General features: G+C 42.0%; 1 protein-coding gene across 18 annotated transcripts in view; it reads left to right on the top strand.

Annotated features, from left to right (window-relative positions):
• The first annotated feature begins 1,088 nt into the window (after positions 1 to 1,088).
• PATJ (PATJ crumbs cell polarity complex component) overlaps positions 1,089 to 6,000 on the top strand; it is a 345,994-nt gene continuing 341,082 nt past the window's right edge. For all 18 annotated transcript variants that reach the window (XM_082453175.1, XM_082453166.1, XM_082453174.1 and 15 more), the window contains exon 1: positions 1,089 to 1,241. The gene's annotated coding sequence lies outside the window, so the exon portion shown is untranslated. The remainder of the gene's footprint in view (positions 1,242 to 6,000) is intronic.

Below are 6,000 nucleotides of genomic sequence, written 5' to 3'. Positions count from 1 at the left end.
TAAGTTGTTGTATAAGTTTATTTCCTTCGATAGTTTGTTCATTCTTAAGAGGCAGAGACCATGCTGAAATTTTGTATCCTGTGTATCCTTTTACCAGGCCTAACAAGTGATAATTTCTTAAAAACAAGCAAACAAAAAAAACAACTAACGATACACTAAGAGGTGTCAAGTGCATGATCTTACAACAGATGTCCTTACATTGCAGCTGTCTTGTACATACCATCTTCCTTGAGGACAGGTATCCCCCATATTTAACATTTTACAAAGTCAATCACAGTGCTTAACAAATACTAGATTTATTTAATGAACACATACCTGAAGATTGATTCTGTTTACCGTTAATGTGTGGACTGTATTAGACAAAATAAAACGCCTATCATCAAAATTCTAGTTAGTTACATTAGAGAGAGTCGAATAAAGCTGTTGTAGGTTCTACACAATCTTTCTCAAAGTCAAGTTATGATATCAAGAACAAAAATGTTAAAACATATAGGGAAGTCAACACTGGACTTATAGTCATAAGATCCCATCTGGGTCCCAAATTTTGGGCAAATTACTTAACCCGTAGGTGCGCAGTTTCTTCATCGGTTTTTTCACAGGGCAAATGAGGTAATGTATATAAGCTAGCGCCCAGCATATCGCAGGCAAATACTGCTAGATTGGTTTCTTTCCTTTCCTCAACTAAATGAGCAAAAAATAACCCCCAGTTATACTTAGAATTTAGTGTGGGGTCAGCGGATGAAGACAACACAAGGAGGGATGACAGAACGGGAAAGGTAAGGGACAAAGAGGGACCAAGCAGATTTGACGAAATCCTTTCATCAATGTCCTCCTTCAATTTCCATGATTTCAGGTCTCCTCTCAGCCCAGCCAGCCTACACCTGTCCAGCCGGATCTCCCCACCACTTGGCTTTTCGTCTGCCCACTTGGCCCTCAGATCCCACCTTTTTCTGGCTCTTTAACCCTCCCTCGCCCAGTAGAACTTTACCTGCAGAAAGTAGAGAAGCCCACCGCCCCCGCGTTCCCCCCCAGAGTCGGCGTCCCGCGGCCCCAGGCTACCCCGCCCGCCCCTCCCGCGCCACCTCGGCGCCCCGCCCAGGCGGAGAGGGTAGGAGGGAGGGGAGGGCCTGCCAGGTGAGGCGCGGTCCTTCTGGGCCTCTCACTTCCGCCCAGGTGAGGGAGGGCTGACGCCGAGTCCGCCCGCCCGCTCCGGGCTCCCACCGGCGCCGCTGCCGGACCAGGTAAAGCAGGGGTTGGGCGTGCGGGCGTGCGCTGCGCGGCGGGGACCCCTCGCCCCGCGTCCGGAGCCTCCGCCGCTGCCCCGGCGCGATCTCCGCCCGCCCTCCGGGAGGAGTGGGCACGGGAGACCCAGGACGCCGCCGGGCGCTCTGCCGGGCCCGCGGAGGGTGGGGGGCGCCGTTCGTCTGCGTCGGGCCCGGTGACCCCGCCGTGGTCCGCGCCCCTCGGTGCAGGGCTTGCCGGAGGCCGCGGGCCGCGGAGCCGCCCCTCCCCGGCAGGCCCTGGCGGCACTCAAATCTCGGCCCGGGTCTGTACCGGGAGTGGCCGGGATCAAACTTTGCCCTCAAGTGGGTGCCTGTGCTTCGCCCCTAGAGCTGGGCGGAGTCTTTCCCCAACTGGTGACGGTGAAAGGAGTGAACAGGTGGTGGCCTGTTCGGGGTCCCGGAGGAGGGGGTACTCAGATCCCAGCTGAGGGGCCACTTGGCCCCGACCCCATCTGGGAGCCTGGCGGTCACGTAGACGAGTTCCCAGGCCGACGGTCAGGCCTGGGCTCTGCTAGCCTCACTTTATAGATGGGGAGGACCAGGCGGAGAGTGCTCTGGCTCCAGGCTTTGGGGAAATCGCTGGATTCCTGCTTTATGTCAAGCTCAGGAAAGCGTTTTCAAATCCTTTCCCCCCAGCCCCTCCAAAGCGCCTCAGCCCTCCTGGGACACCTAGCAGGCCGAATTAATCTCCCCCTGGAGTGTTCTCTTGGCAGTTTGACATTATCTCCAGATGGCTCTTATCACTTTGGATTCGAATTAGTTGTTTACTGGTTTGCGCGATTGAGAGGGTGGCCTTTAAGGACAATATTTCCCTAGGTTGCTTCTCAACTGCATTGAGAGTCTGGCCATGGGTAGGTGCGCAATAAACAAGTGTTTCTTGAAAGAACGAAGAAGCCTTCTGGAGATCTAGAAGAAAAATCTGTTACACCGAGGATGGTAATACTACTTCTAGGCCGTCTAAGCTCCTATTGGTTGCCAATTCATTTGCGCATAACTTTTTAAAAGTAAAGCTAGGGAGGAATGGAGGTAAAAACTCAAATTGGTTCATTTTGCAGCATCAGAAAAAGGTGAGGTCGGGGCTTTTAGCTAAAATGAGCTTGACGTTTCTAGGTCCCTAACAACCTTTATAAGGAGAGTTCAAAATTTAAAATAATTAGAACGTTAATAAATAACGGAGCTGGAAGGTACTTTACAGATAGAATTTGTAAACTGAGTTCTGAAGACATTTGCCCTTTGCTAATTGAGGTCCTATTAACGGTCACATAAGGTGAGCTTGGTATATCAATAGTAGTTGTGTTTAAGGTTGAAGGTAAATTGTATTAATCCCTCATTTGTGTTTAAAGATGCTTTAATAAGTTCAAGTCATGTATTAATATTTTTTATAACTATAAAACTAATATATTCATTGTAGAAAAATTGGAGAGAATTTCCAGAAAAGGAACTAAAAGCACACCCAGACCCACCTACCATTGAAAATAATCACTAATAAAATTATGGTATCTTGCCTTTCAGTTAGTATTCTTAAAAAGAAAAACCTGTATATTTTCCCATGATGAGTTCACTTTTAGAACCTTGTGATTGAGACAGAGGCTCAGCATTCAGTAATCCTTGTAATTGCATTTTTATTTAAAAGCATGTAATAATTATCCTTAAACTAAACAACCAAGCAGTCTGAATTTCCTTGCTTTGTTAAACTTTAACAAAATTACATTAGTTTGGGGAAACTAAAGTGGGGTTTAATTTGTTTACTTAAGATTTTGCTCACCTTGGTAGTAGAGTAAAATTTTGGGAAACAGGACTCTTCCACCTTAATCTTTGGGATCGATTGACCATTGCTCTGTTTTTTTTCCCGTACTCTGATGTTTTTTAGTAGACTTGGATGCCTTTTTTCAAAGTGTTCATTCTAGGTTCTGGTGCAAATGGAGAGAAAAGATGGAAAGCCTGCTTATTTTTTGCATTTGTACAACTGTGTAGCCTGTGGAGTTTGGAGACATGGGATTGGGTCCACCTACTGTGTAACTCTTGGCAAGTCACTTGACTCTGCTTCTTGTTTCCCATTTGTAAATGATCTACCTCACTGAGTTTGGGGAAGTCGAAATGAAATAATGTTCAAGGATGAGTCTTGTAAACTGTAAGCCACTCTTTGCCCACTTTTTGCTGGTTCACTGAAATGTTTAATTCTGATAAAACTAAGGAGCTTTGCTGTTTTTATTGGGAAGAACTCAGATTTGGGAATGGTCTCATACTGATAGTTACTTTGATAAAAGGTATAGAGGCTGCATTAGCTGATAAACAGGAGTCTTTGCTAAAAACACTGTACAGGGCTCTTTTTGAAAAGGCCTAGGTTAAAACTGCACTGTCAACATAGTTAGCCAGTCGCCCCTGTGACTAGGCATTTGAAATAGTGCTAGTTGGGATTGAGATGTGCTGTAAATGTAAATACATATCAAATTTTGAAGATTTAGTGTAAAAACCCAAATACCTTGTTATTTTTTATATTACTTACATATTGAAATGATAGTTTATATAAGGGTAATTAAAATATATTATTTAAATTAATTTTACTTGTTTCTTTTTACTTTTCATGTGGCTACTAGAAACATTTTAAATTACATATGTGGCTCACATTTTATTTCTGTTGAATAGCACTGGGCTAGGATTCAGTGTATGTTTATCCTTAAGAGGGTTTGGTTTACTGAAGCCCTTACATTTCTATTTATAAACCAATTTTTTTTTTTTTAAAACTCTCAGCTATAGGCCTCCCCACTGCCACCTCCCTTGTATTCATTGCACTGGTGAAATTTTTTGTTGTTCAGTCTTTTGAGAAGCAACCACTGTTGATTACAAAGGAAAAATCTCAGCTAAAATAATTATTAGCTTTTTTGAAGCCCCCAAATATCTTAAATAATTTTGATTGAAAAGAGTTATTAATGATAATAGTAGCTACCATTTATTGAATGTTCACTGTGTGCCAGGCTGCTTTATAATATCTTATTTAGTCCTTTCAACTGTAAATATTTAATATTTTTTATTAGCTATTTTATAAATGAGGTAACTAAAATATAGAGAGATTTAAACAATTGACTGCAACAACACAGAGCTGGTCCCAGGAGTAGAACCCAGCTCTCTATGATTTCAAAGCTCGTAAGCTATAGATTCTCCCATATTTCGAGAATTGGTTATTGAACCAACTGGAAAAAAGTTGGTTATCAAAGTAGATATTTAGTTCTAATCCCGTTTTTGTGTTAGTGACCAGTAGGAAATGCTCATCAACAGGAGATTAGTTGTGTATGTCATCATGACTAAATCTTTAAAATGTAAAGTTGAGTTAAAAAAAAATTGCTGAAGGATAAATATACAGTATAATTACCATTTATATAGTTTAAAAACCTGCCAAACAATAATATTGTAAACAAAGATAGTGTGTTTTAAGAATTTCAGATTTGGATTCTGTCTGTATTGATTGCATGCATTTGTGAAGCTTCCTTGTGATTGAATGAAGTTAGTAAAATCTCTGTGAAATGAGCATTCTCTAATGTTGATCTTACTCTTAAAAGAACAAAACCAAACTGGTTCTTTGCTTTGATGCTGTGCCCACAGTGTCTGGTTGGTAGATAGCTTTGAAGCCCAGGTCTGCAGCCTTTCAGGGACTGTCCTGTTTTCATTTAGCTTTAGCCTTTAATTGATGGGCGTGACTTTGATAATTGGGGCTGGGTAAGGCTTCTGCCTTGAGAAAGGCAGTCCCTCTCCGTATTATTTTCTGGAACTTGAAGCTCCAGGGCAGAGTGTGGTAGAAGAGGAAGATGAGTTAAGTAGATGCTGACAGTCAGGTTTACAAACATTCATTCCCTCTCTATTGAAAATTTGTAATATCTGACTCTCATTTTTAAAGTAGTTACCTACTAAAAATGTCTTTAACCGTTGACGGTCCCTCCCCCCAAGGTGAAATTAATTTCACTCAGTTGCACTGTCTTCCTGTCATTACCATTTTCAAAGTGCTTTCCCCCTTGTTTTTTTGAAATTGTAAGAAGTTTAATGCATTTGTGAAATGGAGATTATACATTTGTTAAGAAGATAAATGAGATATTATACAGAATGATCCTGCAATGCTCACAGTAGACACCAAAAAACTAGTTACTTGAATTAGTGACAGATAAAATGGATTTTGGGAAAAGACCAAGAGAAGGAAGAATGGTGAACGTTAGTGGGAAGGGTGTCCAAAGCATAGTTTGGCCTAGTTTGCAATTTGTTAGGATTGTTTTGAATATCACAAGCATGCCAAAAGTGGCATGACTCTATTTCTGGAGAGAAGCTAAGGGCACACAGTCTGCAATGTGGGGAGAATTGAACAGAATATCTGAGGTGGAAACTAATCATTAGTGAGGAGCATGAATGCCTGGTTCTTTCAGTGAGTGACTGGCTACACATCAGAGATCCCTAAGTGTGAAAATTGCCCAGATTTGTATTTTTTGCTGATCATTGGAGAAAACTGCCACCAACAGGAATACAAGAGCACATCATAAAACAGTTTAACTTTGTTCATACACAGTGGCCAAGTTACAGGCAGAAACTGATATGCATTGGTTAACTTTGAATAGTTCAATGAGAAAAATTAGTATATAGCTAATTGGATTATTCTGATGAAGTGACTCAATTTTCAGTTCTGATTCTGAGTTTAACATGGTATCTTTCAGCTTTGATGTCCTAAATATCCAAC

The sequence above is a fragment of the Balaenoptera physalus genome, assembly GCF_965194825.1.
Source record: "Balaenoptera physalus genome assembly, chromosome: 1".
NCBI lineage: Eukaryota > Metazoa > Chordata > Mammalia > Artiodactyla > Balaenopteridae > Balaenoptera > Balaenoptera physalus.
Note: the sequence above shows the minus strand (reverse complement) of the source record. Positions and strands in the feature narration are given on the sequence as shown.